Source organism: Chlorocebus sabaeus, chromosome 9 (genome assembly GCF_047675955.1).
Source record: "Chlorocebus sabaeus isolate Y175 chromosome 9, mChlSab1.0.hap1, whole genome shotgun sequence".
Classification (NCBI taxonomy): Eukaryota; Metazoa; Chordata; class Mammalia; order Primates; family Cercopithecidae; genus Chlorocebus; species Chlorocebus sabaeus.
In genome coordinates, this window is record NC_132912.1 from 104,855,003 (window position 1) to 104,876,713 (window position 21,711).

General features: G+C 46.4%; 1 protein-coding gene across 5 annotated transcripts in view; it reads right to left on the minus strand.

The window, feature by feature from the left end:
- Positions 1-853: 853 nt before the first annotated feature.
- The window catches only part of LDB1 (LIM domain binding 1), a 35,791-nt gene continuing 14,933 nt past the window's right edge, over positions 854-21,711 (minus strand). For 2 of the 5 annotated variants that reach the window (XR_012094040.1, XR_012094037.1), the window contains exons 11-14: positions 21,127-21,191; positions 20,343-20,436; positions 18,280-18,466; positions 854-917 (exon numbers count right to left, since the gene is read on the minus strand). The gene's annotated coding sequence lies outside the window, so the exon portion shown is untranslated. Of the gene's footprint in view, positions 918-10,264; positions 18,467-20,342; positions 20,437-21,126; positions 21,192-21,711 lie in introns of those variants that run through there. The other 3 variants (XR_012094041.1, XR_012094039.1, XR_012094038.1) reach the window with 2 other exon arrangements.

The following is a 21,711-nucleotide window of genomic DNA, read 5'->3' on the forward strand; positions in this document are numbered from 1 at the left end:
TGCCCGGCTAATTTTTTGTATTTTTAGTAGAAATGGGGTTTCATCATGTTAGCCAGGCTGGTCTCAAACTCCTGACCGTAGGTGATCCGCCCGCCTTGACCTCCCAAAGTGCTGGGATTATAGGCATGAGCCACCGTGCCCAGCCTACAATGCCAACTTTTAAAAAGGTCACTAAAGTTAACTGGACAATAAACTAGGCAGTCATCACTTTACAAAAAAGGGGGAAAGCCCAAAATGCCACTTTCCTTAGAGAACCCACATTTCAGTTTTATGTATAGCAAAGAAAACAGGAACTTTCTATCATACTGGAAGAAACTCAGCCATAGGTTTGGAATCTGTACTCAAACTATACATGCAGTGAGGACAGTATTCTGCCGGTATAATTGATTTGTGGTTGCATTTGTCTACTGTTTGTTGAATATTCATGATTATAAACAGCAATGCAACTCGTATTTGAAACAATCCTTGCAGTGCTACAGAGTCAGGTGCAACATCTGGCTTCTCTTCACATCACTGGTTCTCTGTGTGCCTGGGCTTCCTGCTCTTCAGTAAAGCTATTTTTGATGTTGAAGTTCTCGCAAATCTCCTCAGGAGCTTTCCCCTTGATAGTATTGGCAATGGTCTTACATGTAATACCAAGCAAACCTTTGATGTCTCAGGAGTTTGCAGCCAGAATATGTTCAAAAAGTGTTCCTTGGTCAACTTTCAGGAATTCCTGGTCCCAAACAGAGACATCATTTGTTATTTTTTCTTTGTTCTCATTATCCTGAGGAGGAGGAGGGCTGTCCTTGTGGTGTGCAAAGGGCCGGTGCAATGGCTCACGCCTGTAATCCCAGCACTTTTGTAGGTTGAGGAGGGAGGATCTCTTGAGCCTAGGAGTTGCAGACCAGCCTGGGCAACACAGCAAAACCCCGTCACTACAAAAAAATACAAAAATTAGCCAGGTGTGGTGGCATATGCCTGTAGACCCAGTTACTTGGGAGGCTGAGGTAGGAAGATCACTTGAGCTCAGAAGGTTGAGGCTGCAATGAGCTGTGAATATGCCACTGGACTCCAGCCTGGCAACAGAGTGAGACCCCGTTTCAAAAACAATAACAGGCCGGGCGCGGTGGCTCATGCCTGTAATCCCAGCACTTTGGGAGGCCAAGGCGGGCGGATCACAAGGTCAGGAGATCGAGACCATCCTGGCTAACACAGTGAAACCCCGTCTCTACTAAAAATACAAAAAATTAGCCGGACGCGGTGGCGGGTGCCTGTAGTCCCAGCTACTCAGGAGGCTGAGGCAGGAGAATGGTGTGAACCCCGGGGGCGGAGCTTGCAGTGAGCCGAGATCGTGCCACTGCACTCCAGCCTGGGCGACAGAGCGAGACTCTGTCTCAAAAAAAAAAAAAAATAACAAAAAAAACAAAGTGAGACTGGGTGTGGTGGCTCACGCCTGTAATCCCAGCACTTTGGGAGGCCAAGACAGGAAAATCCTTTGAGGACAGTAGTGCAAGACCAGCTTGGGCAACATGATGAGACCCCACCCCTGCAAACAAAAACAAAACAAGGAGAACAACAGGTGGAACATCTATATGAAGATAAAGAGAGCTCTGTTTACAGGTCTGGCTTCTAGAGACCACTGCTGTCACTTCCCCTCTTTTTTTTTTTGAGACAGTCTAGCTCTGTCGCCCAGGCTGGAGTGCAGTGGCCAGATCTCAGCTCACTGCAAGCTCCGCCTCCTGGGTTTACGCCATTCTCCTGCCTCAGCCTCCTGAGTAGCTGGGACTACAGGCGCCCGCCACCTCGCCCGGCTAGTTTTTTTTGTATTTTTTAGTATAGATGGGGTTTCACCGTGTTAGCCAGGATGGTCTCAATCTCCTGACCTCGTGATCCGCCCATCTCGGCCTCCCAAAGTGCTGGGATTACAGGCTTGAGCCACCGCGCCCAGCCCCACTTCCCCTCTTAGCCTGCACACCCAAGAAGGAGGACATATGAGCAATTACCCAGATGTCTAACTGAAGCCCAAGACAACATTCCCCACTGCACTGCTCCCAGGTCTTGAAAGATAAGGCTGACTACCTGATGTGCTGATGTGCCTGGTGTTTGCCTTCATCATTCCTCCGGTGCTCTCTTTTTTATTTTTTAATTTAGTTTTATTTTTTTTGAGACGGAGTCTCACTCTGTCGCCCAGGCTGGAGTGCAGTGGCGCAATCTCAGCTTACTGCAAGCTCCACCTCTGGAGTTGACGCCATTCTCCTGCCTCAGCCTCCCGAGTAGCTGTGACTACAGGTGCCCGCCACCACACCCAGCTAATTTTTTTTTGTATTTTTAGTAGAGATGGGGTTTCACCATGTTGGCTAGGATGGTCTCAATCTCCTGACCTCGTGATCCGCCCACCCCAGCCTCCCAAAGTGCTGGGATTACAGGCGTGAGGCATTGTGCCCGGCTGGTGTTTTTTGTTTTTTTTTGAGACAAGTATGATTCTGTTGCCCAGGTTGGAGTGCAGGGTGTGATTAAGGCTCACTGCAGCCTTGACCTCCTGGGCTCAAGCAATTCCCCCACCTCAGCCTCTAGAGTAGCTGGGACTACAGGCATGCACCACTGTGCCCTGTTTACTTATTTATTTATTTATTGAGATGGAGTCTTGCTCTGTCTCGCAGGGTGGAGCGCAGTGGCATGATTTTGGCTCACTGCAGCCTCCACCTCCTGGGTTCCAGTGATTCTCCTGCGTCAGCCTCCTGGGTAGATGGGATTACAGACGCACGCCAACATGCCTGGCTAATTTTTGTATTTTTAGTAGAGATGGGGTTTCACCATGTTGGTCAGGCTAGTCTCGAACTCCTGGCCTCCAGTGATCCGCCTGCCTCGGCCTCCCAAAGTGTTGGGATTACAGGCGTGAGCCACCGCGCCCGGCCCGTGCCCTGCTTATTAAAACATTTTTTTTTTTTTGTAAAGACGAGGTCTCACTATGTTGCCTAGGTTGTCTTGAATTCCTGGGCTCGAGAGATCCTCCTGCTTCACCTTTCAAAGTGCTGGGATTATAGACGTGAGGTACTGAGGCCGGCCTTTGCTCTGCTGCTCTTCCTGTCCAGCCTCAGCTGTCTGGCTGCCACCTGTGCAGGTTCTGCAGGGGCTGTGTGTTCCCTCAGCCCATTTCCTGCTTGCTTCCTACTGGTCATGACTGGGCTCCTGCTATAGGTTAGCCTTCCCCTACCCAGGGCCCACCCCTCCTCTCTGAAAACTGATCCCTCAGGCCAGGAGCCACCTCTGGTCTCCTCAGGAAGATCCTAACCTGTAACCCCTCCACACCTTGTGAGACTTGTTCCCCCCTTGGGCTATTTTTGCCCCATTCCTCTGAGAACCATTCCCTTTCATTACCCAGAGTTCCCCAAACCCAACCCTGCCCATACTCTGCCTCCTCTCTTATCTGCCCTGATCCCTCTTCCATTTTCCTCTCTCCCATCCTTGACTCCTTCACCTCCATCATCCTCTCCTAACTTCCCGCCCTCCACTTGTCCCTTACCCCATTCTCCTCTCCTGACTCTACTCTTCTCCCCATTCTGACCCAGCCTTGAGTTCCCTAAGCCCCTCCCTCCTGCTTTATCTCCCCACAGACTGGAACACCTGCTGCTTTATAAGCAATCAGGGAGCTGTTTCCCCCATTCCCCCAAAATGGGGGCCATTTTCTACAGCGGCCTCTTCCTCAGGAACAACACATATGACCTTCACTCCTTCCTTAAGTTCATCCTCTAGGTGTAGAGGGGGACTTGACTCTTCCTCCACCCCTGGGAATTTCCCTCTGTGCCCCCAGCTCAGCTCTACTCATACTCCCATTCCAGAATCCCAGTCTCCCAGAGCGCCTGGGTTCACACCCGCAGGAGTGTCAGAGTCTAGGCTTCACAGTCCCAGGCACCAGACCCCAGCCCACTCAATCTCATTTCTCTATCCCTTCTCCCTAGGGGGTTATTTCTGGGCAGGAAACCTCTCCTCTCAAACTTTCCCTTACTCCTAATATACAAACACTATCTTTGGATGGAAGCCCATCAGAAAAATCCAGTCCAACCTGCTGGGTGAGGTGGAACTAGTCTTCAGTGGGACTGGGAATGGTGGTGCTCTCCGATGGTTCATCTTTATCCTGTCTCCCCCAGACTTTAGCCCTCACCGAGGATCAACAGATAGGATTGTCCTCCATGGGCCTCAAAAGTTCATGGTAGGCTGGGCATGGTGGCTCATGCCTGTAATCCCAGCCCTTTGGGAGGCCAAGGCAGGCAGATCACTTGAGGTCAGGTGTTTGAGACCAGCCTGGTCAAATGGTGAAATCCTGTCTCTATTAAAAATACAAAAAAATTAGCCAGGTGTGGTGGTGGGCGCCTGTAGTCCCCGCTACTCGGGAGGCTGAGGCAGGAGAATCGCTTGAACCCAGGAGGGGGAGGTTGCAGTGAGCCTAGACTGAGCTATTGCACTCCAGCCTGGGCGACAGAGTGAGACTCCATGACCAAAAAAAAAAAAAAAAAAAAATCCACACTGGGATGCTTGTTCAGGCTGAGTTGGAGTAAGTAGTCAAGAAGGGCCTCAGCAAGGACTGGCCCCATAAGGACGGTTTGAGGGAGTGGCTAGGGGTAGGGGTTGTGGGGAGCAACCCAAAGCAGGCTCAGTAAATAGCAGTTTGAAGCCCACACTGACACAGTCAGGACCCTCTAGCTAGAAAAACAAATGCTTGGGAGGGAGGCACAGCTTTTAGGTTTAAATCTCACTTTAACCACAATGGAGTCACATCACTGGCACATTTAACTTAGGGCCAGGATAGCTATGTGCATTCAGTAAAGGGCAATTTTGTTGTAAACAGCTGGCAGGGTAAGAAGGGAGACAGCATCTCAGAGACACTAAGTGTGAGTTTAGTGATTTGAGTATTTTTTACACAACATGGACACTTAATGCAAGCCAACTTCAAATCTGGTGCTCAACCACTGAAACCAGCAGTTTGTTCCAATGATGGACAAAAACCAGACGGAGTTGTACTTATTGAGAGGCCAGCTCTACTTTATTTTATGGATGATTTAAGAAATTTCCATGGTTTATTTTGAAAATATTCCATTTTTGACCTATGTATTGACTTTAGAACCTAATCTCTTTGTACATTATAATTCTGCTTTACTTATTTTGTGACCTTTCTCAGTCATTTAACCTCTGAGACTCCATTTCCTCCTGTGTAAAATGAGTTAGAAAAACTGGTCTTCAAGTAGCCTTGTCCGCTGCCTTTCTCTTCTGCGCTGATGCCACCTCAAGCTGGCCAGTCTCCTTGGGACCAAACACTGTGCCTTCAATTAAGGTGCAGAGTTCTGACGGAGAGATATTTGAAGCTGAGGTGGAAATTGCCAAACAATCTGTGACTATCAAGACCATGTTGGAAGATTTGGGAATGAATGATAGAAGAGATGATGACCTAGTCATTTACCACATTTTATTGTTGTTATTAATTTTTTTAAGTGGAGATGAAGTCTCGCTATATTGCCTAGGCTGGTCTCAAACTCCTGGGCTCAAGTGATCCCCTCACCTCAGCCTCCCAAAGTGCTGGGATTATAGGCGCGAGCCACTATACCCAGTCCTCTCCTTGTGGTTTATGCTCTCAGTAAGTCTAGGTCCAGGTGGAGGAGGAGGCAGAATGTACCCAATGAGGCAGCATCTATTAGGCAAAGAAGGACAGCCCCTCCTGCACCCCACCTTCATACCAGGTTGTATCTTGATATACTGACATGGAAAAGGAGGGCTTCAATGGAGTGCTCCAGGGCCTCTCTGCTTTACCGCTAGCCTGGCCTACTAAACTTGCAATTTCCTGATTCATAACTCCATCCCATTCCTGATTCTTCCTGCCTCCAGTCCTGCCACATGTCCCACTTCAGGCTTCCATCTATTCTGACTCCTGTGGGTTTTAGAGCATCCCCTGGGGCCACCTCCTGGCAGTGAACTGGCTTACCCAGGAAAGGTAGAAGAACTATTTTTTTGTCTGATAGGTGACTGGGGATAGAGAAGTCCTAGCCCTAGATCTCCCAGGGCTGCTGGGCGTATCACAATACCTAATTTTTATCAAAAGTTTATTCTGTGCCAGATACTTTCTAAATTCTCTATATCAGTTCATCCTCCTAACAACCCTCTAAAACAAATGCTATTATTATCTCCACTTTAGACAGGAGGAAGTAAGGTCAAAGAGGTTAAATAACTTGCTCAGGGTTAGCCATCTATAATCCCAGTTGGGCAAGGATTCAAAATAGGGGTGTCTATTGCAGGAGCCTGTCTTCTGAACCACTGTGCTGTGATTCCTCCAGGGATCCCCATTTGAGTTCATGGCACTGGCGTCCTTCCAGTTTCTTCAAACATCAGCATTGCCTTCCATCCTTCCCACCACTCACCACCCATGACTCAGTGAGGAATAGAATTGTATCCATTCCTCTCCTTCCTTCCCCAGGCCCAACACAAATGTCCTAATTCAGGTCGTTTTTACTTCCCATCAGGATTCTTTTTTTTTTAGATGGAGTTGGAGTCTCGCTCTGTCGTCAGGCAGGAATGCAGTGGCCCTATCTTGGCTCACTGCAACCTCTGCCTCCCAGGTTCAAGTGATTCTCCTACCTCAGCCTCCCAAGTAGCTGGGATTACAGGTTCATGCCACCACGCCCAGCTAATTTATGTATTTTTAGTAGAGGCGAGGTTTTACCTTGTTGGCGAGGCTGGTCTCGAACTCCCGATCTCAAGTGATCCACCCACCTCAGCCTCTCAAAGTGCTGGATTACAGGCATGAACCACCGCAGCCGGCCCTATCAGGATTCTTTCTCTTTTATGGTTATATTTGTTACTATAAAGATGGCATGGGCCAGGAGTGGTGGCTCATGCCTGTAATCCCAGCACTTTGGGAGGCCAAGGCAGGAGGATCGCTTGAGCCCAGGAGTTCAAGGCCAGCCTGGGCAACATAATGAGATCCCATCTCTATTTTACATATATTAGCCAAGTGTGGTGGCATACACCTGTAGTTCCAGCTACTACGGAGGCTAAGGCAGGATTGATTGAGCCTGGGAGGTCAAGGCTGCAGTAAACTGTGATTGTGCCACTGCACTCCAGCCTACATGACAGAAAAAGACTCTGATGAAGAAAAAAACAGTAAAATAAAAAATGATATTTACTGTATTTATTTATTTATTTATTTATTGAGACAGATTCTCACTCTGTCACCCAGGCTTGAGTGCAGTTGTGTAATCTCAGCTCACCTCAAACTTCACCTCCTGGGTTCAAGCCATTCTCTTGCCTCAGCCTCCTGAATAGCTGGGAGTACAGGTGCGTGCCACCACGCCGGGCTAATTTTTTGTATTTTTAGTAGAAACAGTGTTTCACCATGTTAGCCAGGATGGTCTCAATCTCTGCACCTCGTGATCCACCTGCCTTGGCCTCCCAAAGTGCTGGGATTACAGGCATGAGCCACCATGCCCGGTCCTGTATGATATTTTTCTTTCAGTTAACATTTATCATAAGTGGTTTTTTCATATTTTTTAAGCCTCTTGGTAAACATCATTTTGATGACTGCCAAATTGATAACAGTCCATTGTTAGGATATCCCACAGTTTACCGAGCCATTCTCCTATCCATCTCTTTCTGGAGTTTCCAGATTTTCTATATTAAAAATAGTGCTGCAAGAGGAGTAATTACATTAAAAAAAAAAGTGGGGGCAGTGGGGGAGTAATGCTGTGATTCCCAGAAATTGAATTAGTGGGTCAAAGGTTGCACATACATATTTATACAAGTTGCCTTTCTTTCTTCCTTTTTTCCTTCTTTCTTTCCTTCCTTCCCTCTTCAAGATGGTGTCTCACTGTGTTGCCCAGGCTAGTCTTTAACTTCTGGGGTCAAGCAATCCTCCCTTCTCAGCCTCCTGAGCAGATGGGATTACAGGCATGTGTCACCACACCCAGCATAAACTGCTTTTCTAAGAGATTGGCTACTCAAGATTTATGAGGTTCTAGTCTCTTCACATCCTTCCCAGCCTGGGGGGTAAAATTATTGAGAATCTTTGCCTCTTTAGTATTATTCTATTTCTGTAGTTCAAAAACAGGCAAAACCAATCGTGGTGTTAAAAATGAAGACAGGGCCAGGTGTGGTGACTCATGCCTGTAATCCCAGCACTTTGGGAGGCCGAGGTGGGCAGATCACTTGAGGTCAGGAGTTCGTGACCAGCCTGGCCAACATGGTGAAACCCTGTCTCTACCAAAAATACAAAAATTAGCTGGGCGTGGTGGCGGGTGCCTGTAATCCCAGCTACCGAAGGCTGAGGCAGAGAATTGCTTGAACTTGGAGACGGAGGTTTCAGTGAGCTGAGATCACACTACTGCACTCCAGCCTGGGCAACAGAGTGAGACTCTGTCTCAAAAAAAAAAAAAGAAAGAAAAAGAAAAAGAAAAAAGGTGGGCATGCTGTTCACACTTGTAATCCCAACACTTTGGGAGGCCAAAGTAGGTGGATCTCTTGAGCAGCTTGGGCAACATGGCAAAACTCCATCTCTACAAAAGTTTAAAAATTAGCTAGGCATTGTAGCACTTGCCTGTAGTCTCAGCTACTCAGGATGCCAAGGAGGGAGGATCACTTGAGCCCGGGGAAGTAAAGGCTGCAGTGAGCCGTGCCATTGCATCCAGGCTGGGTGAGATAGTGAGACCCTGTCTGTCTCAAAAAAATAATAATAATGAAATCAAGATAATGACTACCCTTGTAGGGAAAAAGTGATGGGGAAGAGACATGAGGAGGACTACTGGGGTATTGGTAATGTTCTGTTTCTTAACTTCAGCATTGGTTACACAGTGTGTTTGATTTGAGAAAATTTGTCATGTTGTACATTTATGATATGTGTAAGTTATACTTCAGTATGAAGTTGACTAAGTACACCAAAATCACAAGCAACGAAAGAAAAAATAGGTAATAATTTGGGCTTCATCAAAGTTAAAAACTTTAGTGCTTTAAAGGAAACAATCAAGAAAGTGAAAAGGACCCACAGAACAGAGAAAATATTTGCAAATCATATACCTGATAAAGGACTTGTATCTAGAATACATAAATAACTTTAAAAACTGAATAATAAAAAGACAATTCAATTTAAAAACGGGCAAAAGATATGAACAGACATTTCTCCAAAGAAGATAGATAAATGACTGATACAAGCACATAAAAAGATGCTCCACATCAGTAATTTCAGGAAAATGCAAATCAAAGCCACAATGAGATACTACTTCCCATACTCTAAAATAGCTATAATCAAAAAGATAGACAATAACAAGCGTTGATGAGGATACAGAGAAATTAGAACCTCCACACATTGCCGATGGTAATACGAATTGGCACAGTTGCTTTGGAAAACAGTCTGGTACTTTCTCAGGTGGTTAAACAGAGAGTTACCATATGACCCAGCAATTCTACCCCAAAGACCCAAGAGAAATGAAAACATATGTCAATACAAATATGTGTATATGAACATTCATAGCTGCATATTTCTTTTCTTTTTCCATTGTTGTTGAGACAGGGTCTCAGTCTGTCAACCAGGTTGGAGTGCAGTGGTGCAATCTCAGCTCATTGCAACCTTCACCTCCCAGGCTCAAGTTATCCTCCCACCTCAGCCTCTTGAGTAGCTGGTAGGACTGGCACATACCACCACACCAGCTAATTTTTTGTATTGTTTGTAGAAAGTTTCACCATGTTGCCCAGGCTGGTCTCAAGTAATCTGCCTGTCTCAGCCTTCCAAAGTGCTGGGATTACAGGCACTAGCCACTGCACCTGACCTAGCAGCCTATTTCATAACAGCAAAAAAGTGGAAATAACCCAAATGTCCATCAATTGATGAAAGGATAACTAAAATGTAGTATATCCATATAATGTAATATTATTGAGCAATAAAAAAATTAAGTCAGGCACAGTGGCATGTGCCAGGAGTTTGAGTCCAGCCTAGGCAACATAGTGAGACCTTGCCCCTTAAAAAAAAAAGAAAAAAGAAAAGAAATTCTGGTACATGCTACAACATGGATAAGTCTTGAAAACTTCATGCTAAGTGATAGAGGCCAGTCACAAAAGGTCATATATTGTATGATTCCATGTATATGAAATGTCTTACAGACATAGATTAGCAATTACCTAGGGCTGAGAAAGTGGGAAAAATGTGGAGTGACTGCCAATGGATACGGGTGTTCTTTCGGAAGTGATGAAAATGTTTTAAAGTCAATTGTGGCGATGGTTGCACAAATTACGAATATGCTAAAAGCTGTTGAACTGTATACTTTATTGATTGACAAGGTCTCACTCTGTTGCCCAGGCTGGAGTGCATTTGCCTGACCTTGGCTCACTGCAACCTTGACCTCCTGGGCTCAAGGCATCCTCCCACCTCAGCCTCCAGAGCAGCTGATTACTACATGCTTGTACCCCCATGCTTAGCTAATAGTTGTATTTTTTTTTGTAGAGACAGAGTCTTACTATGTTGCCCAGGCTGGACCCCAGCTCCTGGCCTCAAGTGATCCTACTACCTCAGACTCCCCAAAGTACTGGGATTACAGGCGTGAGCTACCCAGCCCAGCCGAATAGTCATTTTTATTTTTCTTTTTTGAGATGGAGTCTCACTCTGTCGCCGAGGCTGGAGTGCAGTGGCACCGTGTCAACTCACTACAACCTCTGTCTCCTAGGTTCAAGCAATTCTCCTGCCTTGGCCTCCCGAGTAGCTGGGATTACAGGCGCCCACCACCATGCCTGGCTAGTTTTTGTTTGGGTTTTTTTTGGTTTGTTTTTCTTTTCATGACAGAGTCTCACTCTGTCCAAGCTGGAATGCAGTGGCACCATCTCGGCTCACTGCAAGCTCCGCCTCCCAGATTCATGCCATTCTCCTGCCTCGGCCTCCCAAGTAGCTGGGATTACAGGCGCCTGCCACCACGCCCAGCTAATTTTTTGTATTTTTAGTAGAGATGGGGTTTCACTGCGTTAGCCAGGATGGTCTCGATCTCCTGACCTTGTGATCCACCTGTCTTGGCCTCCCAAAGTGTTGGGATTACAGGCGTGAGCCACCACGCCCGGCCATGCCCAGCTAGTTTTTATATTTTTAGTAGAGACAGGGTTTCACCATGTTGGCCAGGCTGGTCTGGAACTCCTGACCTCAGGTAATCCACCCGCCTCAGCCTCCCAAAGTGCTGGGATTACAGGCGTGAGCCACCACGCCCAGCCATCATTTTTATTTTTTATTTATTTTTTTGAGACAGAGTCTCACACCATTGCCCAGGCTGAAGTGCAGTGGCACAATCTCAGCTCACTGCAACCTCTGTCCCTGGTTCAAGCGATCTCCTGTCTCAGCCCTCAAGTAGCTGGGATTACAGGCGCCTGCCACCACGTCTGGCTAATTTTTGTATTTTTTGTTGTTGTTGTTGAGATGGAGTCTCACTTTGCTGCCCAGGCTGGAGTGTAGTAACGTAATCTCAGCTCAGTACAACCTCCGCCTCCTGGGTTCAAGCGATTCTCCTGCCTCAGCCTCCCAAGTAGCTGGGATTACAGGCGTGTACCACCATGCCCGGCTAATTTTTTCTATTTTTACTAGAGACGGGGTTTCATCATTTTGGCCAGGTTGGTCTTGAACTCCTGACTTCACGTGATCCACCTTCCTCGGCCTCTCAAAAGGCTGGGACTACAGGCATGACCCCACCGTGCCTGGCTCCCATTTATTTATTGAGGGGCCTTTTAAAAAACAAAAAAATCTGTTTTGCATAAATTAATTATACAAAAATTATTTATTTTTAGGGTCAGGGTCTTGCTATGCTGCCCAGGCTGGGCTCAAACTCCGAAGCTTTATAAAGGGATCCTCCTGCCTCACCCTCCCCAGTAGCTTGGACTACAGGTGTCCCACACTCTACCCTACTTACATAAAAAGATTTTAACTCTTTATCATATTTGCTGCAAATATATTTCTCAGCATATTGCTTTCTTGTTTGTTCTGTTTAGAAGTTTGGTTTAGTTTTTACTTATACACAGATACACCGAAGTTGTAAATTTGTATGTAGTCAAACTGGTCATTCTTTCCTTTTTTTTGGTTTTAATTAGGACAAAATTTACTCTTTTCCTTTTTGATTTCTTCTATAGTATTTAAGCTTGCAAGTTTATCACCCACACACATATTCCTATAAGGCTGATGAATACTATTTAATCTCATTTTCTTCTAACTTTATTTACTTACATTTAATTCTTTAATTTTTTTTTTTTTCTTTTTTCTTTTCTTTTTTTTTTTTTTTTCTTTTTTGATGGAGTATTCTCTGTCACCCAGGCTGGAGTGCAGTGGTGCTATCTCAGTTTACTGCAACCTCAGCCTCCCAGGTCAAGCAATTCTCCTGCCTCAGCCTCCCGTAGCTGGGATTACAGGTGCCCACTACCACACCTGGTTAATTTTTTTTTGTATTTTTAGTAGAGACAGGGTTTCACCACGTTGGCCAGGCTTGAACTCCTGACCTCAGGTGATCCACCCACCTCAGCCTCCCAAAGCACTGGGATTACAGGCGTGAGCCACCATGCTCTGCCTAATTCTTTAATCTTGTATTTGTTTTATTTTATAAGTTAGGGGCCGGGCGCAGTGGCTCAAGCCTGCAATCCCAGCACTTTGGGAAGCCAAGACGGGCGGATCACAAGGTCAGGAGATCAAGACCATCCTGGCTAACACGGTGAAACCCCGTCTCTACTAAAAAAATACAAAAAACTAGCCGGGCGTGGTGGCGGTCGCCTGTAGTCCCAGCTACTCGGGAGGCTGAGGCAGGAGAATGGCATGAACCCGGGAGGCGGAGCTTGCAGTGAGCTGAGATCCGGCCACTGCACTCCAGCCCGGGCAACAGAGCGAGACTCCGTCTCAAAAAAAAAAAAAAAAAAAAAAAAAAATTTTACATTAGGATCTTTTTGTGTGGTTTAGTTTGGGTTTTCTACATTGCTAGCAGCATGGACCTCATAGCCTCCTAATTAGTTTCCCTTCTCCAGTTCTACACACCACATCAAACTAATCGTATTAAAAAATAATAATAATAACAGATCTGAGTAGGTCACTTCTCTGTTGAAAAATTTTTAGTGGTTTTCCATTCTCTATAAAATTAAGTCTAAACTTTGTTGGCCAGGCTGGTCTTGAACTCCTGACCTCAGTTGATCTACCCACCTCGGCCTCCCAAAGTGCTGGGAGTACAGGCATGAGCCACCACACCTGGCCCTTTCTCTTTTCTCTGGAAGGCAGGGACCAGCTCTTAAACATGACCTGCATTAGATCCTTTGGTGACAACCCATTACATTTGGATGAAATTCAAAATCCTGGCCGGGCGTGGTGGCTCAAGCCTGTAATCCCAGCACTTTGGGAGGCCGAGATGGGTGGATCACGAGGTCAGGAGATCGAGACCATCCTGGCTAACATGGTGAAACCCCGTCTCTACTAAAAAAATACAAAAAAAACTAGCCGGGCATGGTGGCGAGCGCCTGTAGTCCCAGCTACTCCGGAGGCTGAGGCAGGAGAATGGCCTAAATCCGGGAGGCGGGGCTTGCAGTGAGCTGAGATCCGGCCACTGCACTCCAGCCTGGGCGACAGAGCAAGACTCCGTCTCAAAAAAAAAAAAAAAAAAAAAAAAAAAAAGAAATTCAAAATCCTTGCTGGCTCTGTGACCTTGAGCAAGCTGCTTGACTTCTCTGTTCCTTAGTTTCCTCCTATGTAAATAAAATGGGAGACAGCTGGGCATAGTAGTGCATGCCTTTAGTCCCAGCTATTTGAAAGGCTGAGGTGTGAGAATCCTTTGAACCCAGGAGTTCATGGCTGCAGTGAGATATGATAGCATCATTGATTGCACTCCAGCCCAGGTGACAATGAGACCCTGTCTCACAAAATAAATAAATAAAAATTAAAAATAGGCCAGGTGCGGTGGCTCAAGCCTGTAATCCCAGCACTTTGGGAGGCTGAGACAGGCAAATCATGAGGTCAGGAGATCGAGACCATCCTGGCTAACATGGTGAAACCCCATCTCTACTAAAAATACAAAAAAAAAAAATTAGCCGGGCGTGATGGGGGGCGCCTGTAGTCCCAGCTACTCAGGAGGCTGAGGCAGGAGAATGACGTGAACCCAGGAGGCAGAGCTTGCAGTGAGCCGAGATCGCCCCACTGCACTCCAGCCTAGGCGACAGAGTGAGACTCCGTCTAAATAAATAAAAAAATAAAATAAAATAAAATAATAAAAAAAATAATAAATAAACAAACAAAAATAAATAAAATGGGAGCTAATTGGTCCTCCATATTTTCAGGTTCTGCATTTGTGGATTCAGCTGACCATGGATGGAAAATATTCCAAAAATATGATGTCAACATCATTATAGAAAAATATAGTCCGGGCGCGGTGGCTCAAGCCTGTAATCCCAGTACTTTGGGAGGCCGAGATGGGCGGATCATGAGGTCAGGAGATCGAGACCACCCTGGCTAACACGGTGAAACCCCGTCTCTACTAAAAAAATACAAAAAAACTAGCCGGGCGAGGTAGCGGGCGCCTGTAGTCCCGGCTACTCGGGAGGCTGAGGCAGGAGAATGGCGTGAACCCGGGAGGCGGAGCTTGCAGTGAGCCGAGATCCCGCCACTGCACTCCAGCCTGGGCGACAGAGCAAGACTCCGTCTCAAAAAAAAAAAAAAAAAAAAGAAAAAAGAAAAATATAAGAAAAAAAATCCCCCCAAAAGGATGGTTGCATCTGTACTGAATATGTACAGAGATTTTTCCTTGTCATTATTCCCTAAGCAATACAATATAACAATTATTTATATAGCATTTACATTGTATTAAGTATTATAAGTAATCTTAGATGATTTAAAGTATGTGGGAGGATATGCATAGGTTATATGCAAAGACTACACCATTTCATATAAGGGACTTAAGCATCCATGGGTTTTGATATCCATTCTGGAACTAATCCCCCCAGTACCTACATCACACAGTATGGTCAGGTTTTTTTTGTTTGTTGTTGTTGTTGTTTTAAGACAGAGTGCTGCTGTGTCTCCCAGGCTGGAGTGCAGTGGCACGATCTCCGCTCACTGCAACCTCCGACTCCCGGGTTCAAGCAATTCTCCTGCCTCAGCCTCCCAAGTAGCTGGGACTACAGGCGCCTGCCACCACGGCTGGCTAATTTTTTGCATTTTTAGTACAGACGGGGTTTCACCATGTTAGCCAGGATGGTCTCGATCTCTTGACCTCATGATCCGCCCGCTTCGGCCTCCCAAAGTGTTGGGATTACAGGCGTGAGCCGCCACACCCGGCCTTTTTTTTTTTTTGATGGAGTCTCACTCTTTCACCAGGCAGTGGCATGATCTCACCTGACGGTTCAAGTGATTCTCCTGCCTCAGCCTCCCGAGTAGCTGGGACTACAGGTGCCCACCACCCCGCATGGCTAATTTTTATATTTTTTAGTAGAGATGGGGTTTCGCCATGTTGGCCAGGTTGGTCTTAAACTCCTGACCTCAGGTGATCTGCCCACCTCGGCCTCCGAAAGTGCTGGGATTACAGGCATGAGGCACCTTGCCCAGACATTTTTTTTTTTTTTTTTTTTTTGAGATGGAGTCCCGCTTAGTTGCCCAGGCTGGAGTGTAGTGGCATGATCCTGGCTCACTACAACCTCTGCCTCCCAGGTTCAAGCGATTCTTGTGCTTCAGCCTCACGAGTAGCTAGGACTACAGGCATGCACACCACACCTGGCTAACTTTTTTTTTTTTTTGGTATTTTTAGTAGAGACAGGGTTTCACCATATTGACCAGGCTGGTCTTGAACTCCTGACCCCAAGTGATACACCTGCCTCAGTCTCCCAAAGTGCTGGGATTACAGGCATGAGCCACCGCACCTGGTCGTCTTCTCATCTAACCCAGCAAGCACTCCCCAGCATCAGTGTGTTTCCTGTACCTGAAATCCTATTCCCCATACTCTTTACTTGACTAAGTCTCCGCTGAAATATTCCCTCAGAGAGGCCTTTCTTAATACACCAGATTAAATAAGGTCTCCCTGTTATATGTTTATTCCATATTATTTGGTTATATCATAAATCGTCAGCTGGGTATAGTGGCTCTCCCCTGTAATCCCAGCACTTTGGGAAGCCAAGGTGGGAGGATAGCTTGAGCCCAGGAATTTGAGACCAACCTGGGGAACGTGGCGAAACCCTATCTCTACAAAAACATACAAAAATTAGCCAGGTGTGGTGGTGTATGCATGTGGTCCCAGCTACTCTGGAAGCTGAGATAGGAGAACTGATTGAGCCCTGGAGGTTAAGGCTGCTGTGAACCATGATTGCACTACTGCACTACAGCCTGGGCAACAGAGTGACAGCCTGTCTCAAAAATAAATAAATAAATAAATAAATAATTGTCATTGCATATGTGTATATGTATGTATGTGGCCATTTGTTTATTTTATTTTTTTATTTTTGAGACGGAGTCTTGCTCTGTTGCCCAGGCTGAAGTGCATTGGTGTGATTGCTGCTCACTGCAAATTCTGCCTCCAAGGTTCAAGTATTCTCATGCCTCAGCCTCCAGAGTAGCTGGGATTACAGGCGTGTGCCACCACACCTGGCTAATTTTTCTTTTTCATAAAGATAGTGTTCACCATATTAGCCAGGCTGGTCTTGAACTCCTGACCTCAAGTGATCCACCCACCTCGGCCTCCCAAAGTGCTGGGATAACAGATGTGAGCCACTGTGCCCGGCCCCACTTGTTGTAATATCTATTTCTCCACCCAACTGTATAATATGCCATATTGTCTTATTCACTGTTCTGTCTCCAGCTCCAGGCATTTTGTAGATGCTCACTAAATTTAGCTTCATTTGCTGAATGGATGAATGAGCTGAGTAGAGTTTATATAGCAGGGACTCAATAAATGTTAAAATTTTAATTTGAGTTAACCCTAGAACTGCCATGGTAAAAGCACTCAAGCTTGGGCTTCAGAGGTGGAAACATGAGTTTGCAGAGACTACTACTAAACATATAACCAGGAAAAACTGCACATTTACAGTAGAAGACGGAAGTAAAATTATGGAAATATTCTTCACAATAGCCAAAACCTAGAAACAACCCAAATATCCAGTGACAAGGGAATGAATAACTGGGTAGAGTCACAAAATGGAATATTATAGAGTTCTCAAAATGAGTAAACTATAAGCACTACGTAACAATATAAATCTTGTTAATACAATATAAGTAAATAAGCCACCAAAAATTACATACAGCAATACTCCCTTATAATAATGCAAAAAATAACTAAACTTTAAAAAAAAATTTTTTTTTGAGATGGAGTAATCCCAAGTAGCTGGATTACATGCGCCCACCACCACACCCGGCTAATTTTTGTATTTTTAGTAGAGACAGGGTTTCACCATGTTGATCAAGCTGGTCTTGAACTCCTGACCTCAGGTGATCCACCCGCCTCGACCTCCCAAAGTACTGGGATTACAGGTGTGAGTCACTGCTCTGGCTAAAAATTCTTACAAATTTTCAGGAATACATACAGCTGGTAAGTATGTAAAAGGAGCCAGGTATAGTGGTGCCACCTACAGTCCCAGCTGCACATGTAGTCTCAGCTACTTGGGAGGCTGAAGCAGGAGGATTGCTTGAGTCTAGGAGCTTGAGGTTGCAGTGCACTATGATAGGGTCTGTGAATAGCTACAGCACTACATTCTGAGCAACACAGTGAAGCTCTGTCTTATAAAATATATATGTGTGTGTATATAAGGAAAACAAGAGAATGATGGATATCCTGAGAGATGGTAGCTAGATTTAAGTTATTGCCAAGATCCTAGCTTTCATGTTGATTAGTTCTTTACAGTCTTTTTTTTTTTTTTTTAAACGGAGTCTCACTCTGTCACCCAGGCTGCAGTGCAATGGTACAGTCTCTGCTCACGGCAACCTCCACCTCCCGGGCTCAAGTGATTCTCCTGGCTCAGCCTCCCACGTAGCTGGAATTACAGGCATGCACCACCATGCCCAGCTAATTTTTTTATTTTTTATTTTTTGTAGAGACAGGGTTTCACCATGTTGGCCAGGCTGGTCTCAAACTCCTGACCTCAGGTGATTCACCCGCCTTGGCCTCCCAAAGTGTTGGGATTACAGGCGTGAGCCACCGTGCCTGGCCCCGTATGATAGTCTTATAAGTAAATAAATGTGCACTGTGCATGGAGCAATGATGAGTGTGTGTCATGAACCAAGGTTATGATTAATTTAGTTCTGTGCATCTGAAGTCCATTAAAGGAAAGGGAGAAAAAGTAGCCTACCTCCTCCTCCAGGCAGCCTCAGTTGTTGGGGGTGACGGGGAGAAGAATCTTCTCCCCCAAGCTCCTTTGGGACTTCTCTCCAGGGACTGGCCCTAGGTCCTCCTCTTGTAGAGGTGAGCTGGTGGCATAGAGGTGGGGCAGCAAAGAGGGAAGTAATCCAGGGTTTAGCTTCCTCTGGAAATGTGTCCTGGAATCAGTGGGAAAATGAGTCTATCCTGAGGCTGAAGAAGGAATCTGGAAGTGAGTCAGCTTCCATTCCCATTCAGCTTCCCAGACTCCCCAGCTTAGAACTGTTGGGTATGTAGTCTCCCATCCATTTTATCTATGACCTTAGGGTGGGGGTTAGGAGGAGCCCCAGAGCTGGGCCCTGAGTGAATGGGGCTGTGGCCACATGAATGATAGTCATAGTCGTTATAAACATTCTGGGTACTCGGGAGCTGGGACTAAGGTCTTGTTATGTTGCCCAGGCTGAAGTGCAGTGGCGATTCCTTGGTGCTATCATAGCACACTGTGGCCTCAAGTTCCTGGCCTCACACAATCCTCTTGCTTCAGCCTGCCATCTGCCAAGTAGCTGGGACTATAGGCATGGACCACTATGCCCAGCTTAAACCAGTACCTTTGAAGTCCATCATGAAACTAGGGAGCTGCTGACACTCTCTCTCTCTATATATATATATATGTGTATATATATATATATATATTTTTGAGACAAAGTGTCACTTTGTCGCCCAGGCTGGAGTGCAGTGGCGGCAATCTCCGCTCACTGCAACCTCTGTCTCCCAGGTTCAAGCGATTCTCATGCCTTGGCCTGCCCAGTAGCTGGGACTTCAGGTGCATGCCATCACACCCAGCTAATTTTTGTATTTTTGGTAGAGACAGGGCTTCATCACGTTGGCCAGGCTGGTCTCGAACTCCTGACCTCAGGTGATCAACCTGCCTCAGCCTGCCAAAGTGTTGGGATTACAGGCATTCAGAACCACTGCACCTGGTTTTTTGTTTGTTTTTTTGTTTTTTGAGACGGAAGGTCTTGCTGTGTCACCTGGGCTGGAATGCAGTGGTGCAATCACAGCTCACCGTTGTCTCAACTTCCCAGGCTCGAGTGATTCTCCCACCTCAGCCTCCCAAGTAGCTGGGACTATAGATGCACCACCATATCCAGCTTATTTATTTATTTTAGAGATGAGGTCTCGGTTGGGTGGAGGGGCTCACGTCTGTAATCTTAGCACTTTGCAGAAGCCAAGGCAGGCAGATCACTTGAGGTCAGGAGTTCAAGACGGGCCTGGCCAACAAGGTGAAAACCCATCTCTACTAAAATTACAAAAATTAGCTGGACGTGGTGGTGCGCACCTGTAGTCTCAGCTACTACGGAGACTGAGGCAGAAGAATCACTTGAACCCAGGAGGCGGAGGCTGCAGTGAGCCGAGATCTTGCCACTGCACTCCAGCCTGGGCGACAGAACAAGATTCCATCTCAAAAAAAAAAAAAAGGTAGAGATGAGGTCTCACTACATTGCCAAGGCTAGTCTTGAACTCCTGACATGGTGAAACCACATCTCTACCAGAAATACAAAAAAAAAAAAAAAAAGAAAAATTAGCCGGGCATGGTGTCATGTGCCTATAGTCCCAGCTACTCGGGAGGCATGAGAATCATTTGAACCTAGGAGGCAGAGGTTGCAGTGAGACAACATCGTGCCACTGCACTCTAGCCTGGACAATATAGCAAGACTCTATCCTAAAAAAAGAAAAAAAAAAAAAAAGTCAGGCTGGACTGGGCTAAGGGTATAAAAGAGGAGTTGGAGGTTGCACTAGACTACAGTAGGGTCCTAGGAAAAGGGATGGAGCTCTCTGGTTGAATCAGATCAGACCAGGTCAGGAAAAATGAGGAAGGAGCTGTAAGTCCAGGAGGGACAGAGGTTTGGGGTTGGGTTCAGACCTCTGTGGATTCAGAGGCCCTGGTTGGGGTACATGGTCAGACTATCTGAATGAATTAATTCACCAACAGACATATACATAAACATATGCATATACATGCCTACATACAAACACATGTATATGCTCCCTTACCTGCACATATAAACAGATCCAGGCCCTCCCCAGCTCAGCAGCACAAAGCTCTTCAGCAATGTGCTAAGGCTTGGGACTGGGACCACACATGTACCTGAAAACAGAGGGCATGAGGGCTTTGGAGGGTCTCTCTCTTCCCCCACCCCAGTAATTCCTCTTCAACAGGGGCTGCTGGGGGCAAATGGGGAGGAGCCAGATATGGGGCTCCAGAGGAAGTTGCTGGCCACTGTGTTTCCTGAGTTCAACAGTGTGTTCTCCTGCTTCTCTGACCTACCCCCTGCCCCCAAGCAGGATGGGGTCCAGGCCTGGCAAACTACCTTTCCCTTAACTACCTCCCTCCATACACATACATACAAGACGTGAACCTACAAATGCCCGAGTCACACAACAGCTGTCCCAGCAGCCCCATAACTCAACACAGTCGCACTGCTAAGCCACACATTCAACACATCCTCATTTATGGATGTATAGCCTTCACTCACTCAGCAGTCACATATTCTCTGCTTTGTTCAATATGATATCACCAGCACCTAGAATGGGCCTAGTACCTAAAGAGGGTTCAATGAATACTATTTGAATGAATTAATTCACCAACAGACACATATATAAACATATGCATATACATGCCCACATACAAACACATGTACACACTCCCTTACCTGCACATATAAACAGATCCAGGCCCTCCCCAGCTCAGCAGCACATACATACACACAGACACACACTCAGGCTAACAGGCTAGATGTACACCCAGTGCCAGACACAGACCCACTGTAGATGTTACCTGGCACTCTCACGGTGAGTTGCTGGTGGCAGCTAGCCGGTAAATGTCCTTCAGGCTGGCCAGATCTACAAAGGAAGAGTTGGGGGTGGGGTGCAATAGCATTCCTTGGGGTCCTGAGGCACTGGGCTGTGAGAAGCTGGGCTGGCAGCAGGGCAGGGCCAAGTAACTATAGATTGGAGAGGGATTGGATGGGTCATACAGTCCCTTCCTCTGGTGTCTTCCTACCAGCTAGGGAGGTAAGGGTAGAGGTGCAGGTCTATCGGGCTTTATTTCAGGTCGAGAGAGACCTTAGGAGGGGAACAGTTTGAGGCCTCAGCTTCTCCTGCCTGGGATGACAAAGAGGGACACTGGATAGAGAGCTTTATGGGTATTAAGACCCCATCTCCAATCCACAGCGGGGTCTCCTTATCTTCCCAGTCTTTAATGGTGAAGAAGAGGGGACTTGGGAGAGTTAACTACCTGGCAAAGAGTCTGAAAAGTACCCTATTTATCCTCCCATCCTCCCATAGAGCTTCAGGCTACCCACTAGCAACAGAACTGTCTTCCTCCCTCAACGTCCCCACCCAAAGTCAGCAAGGAGACAGA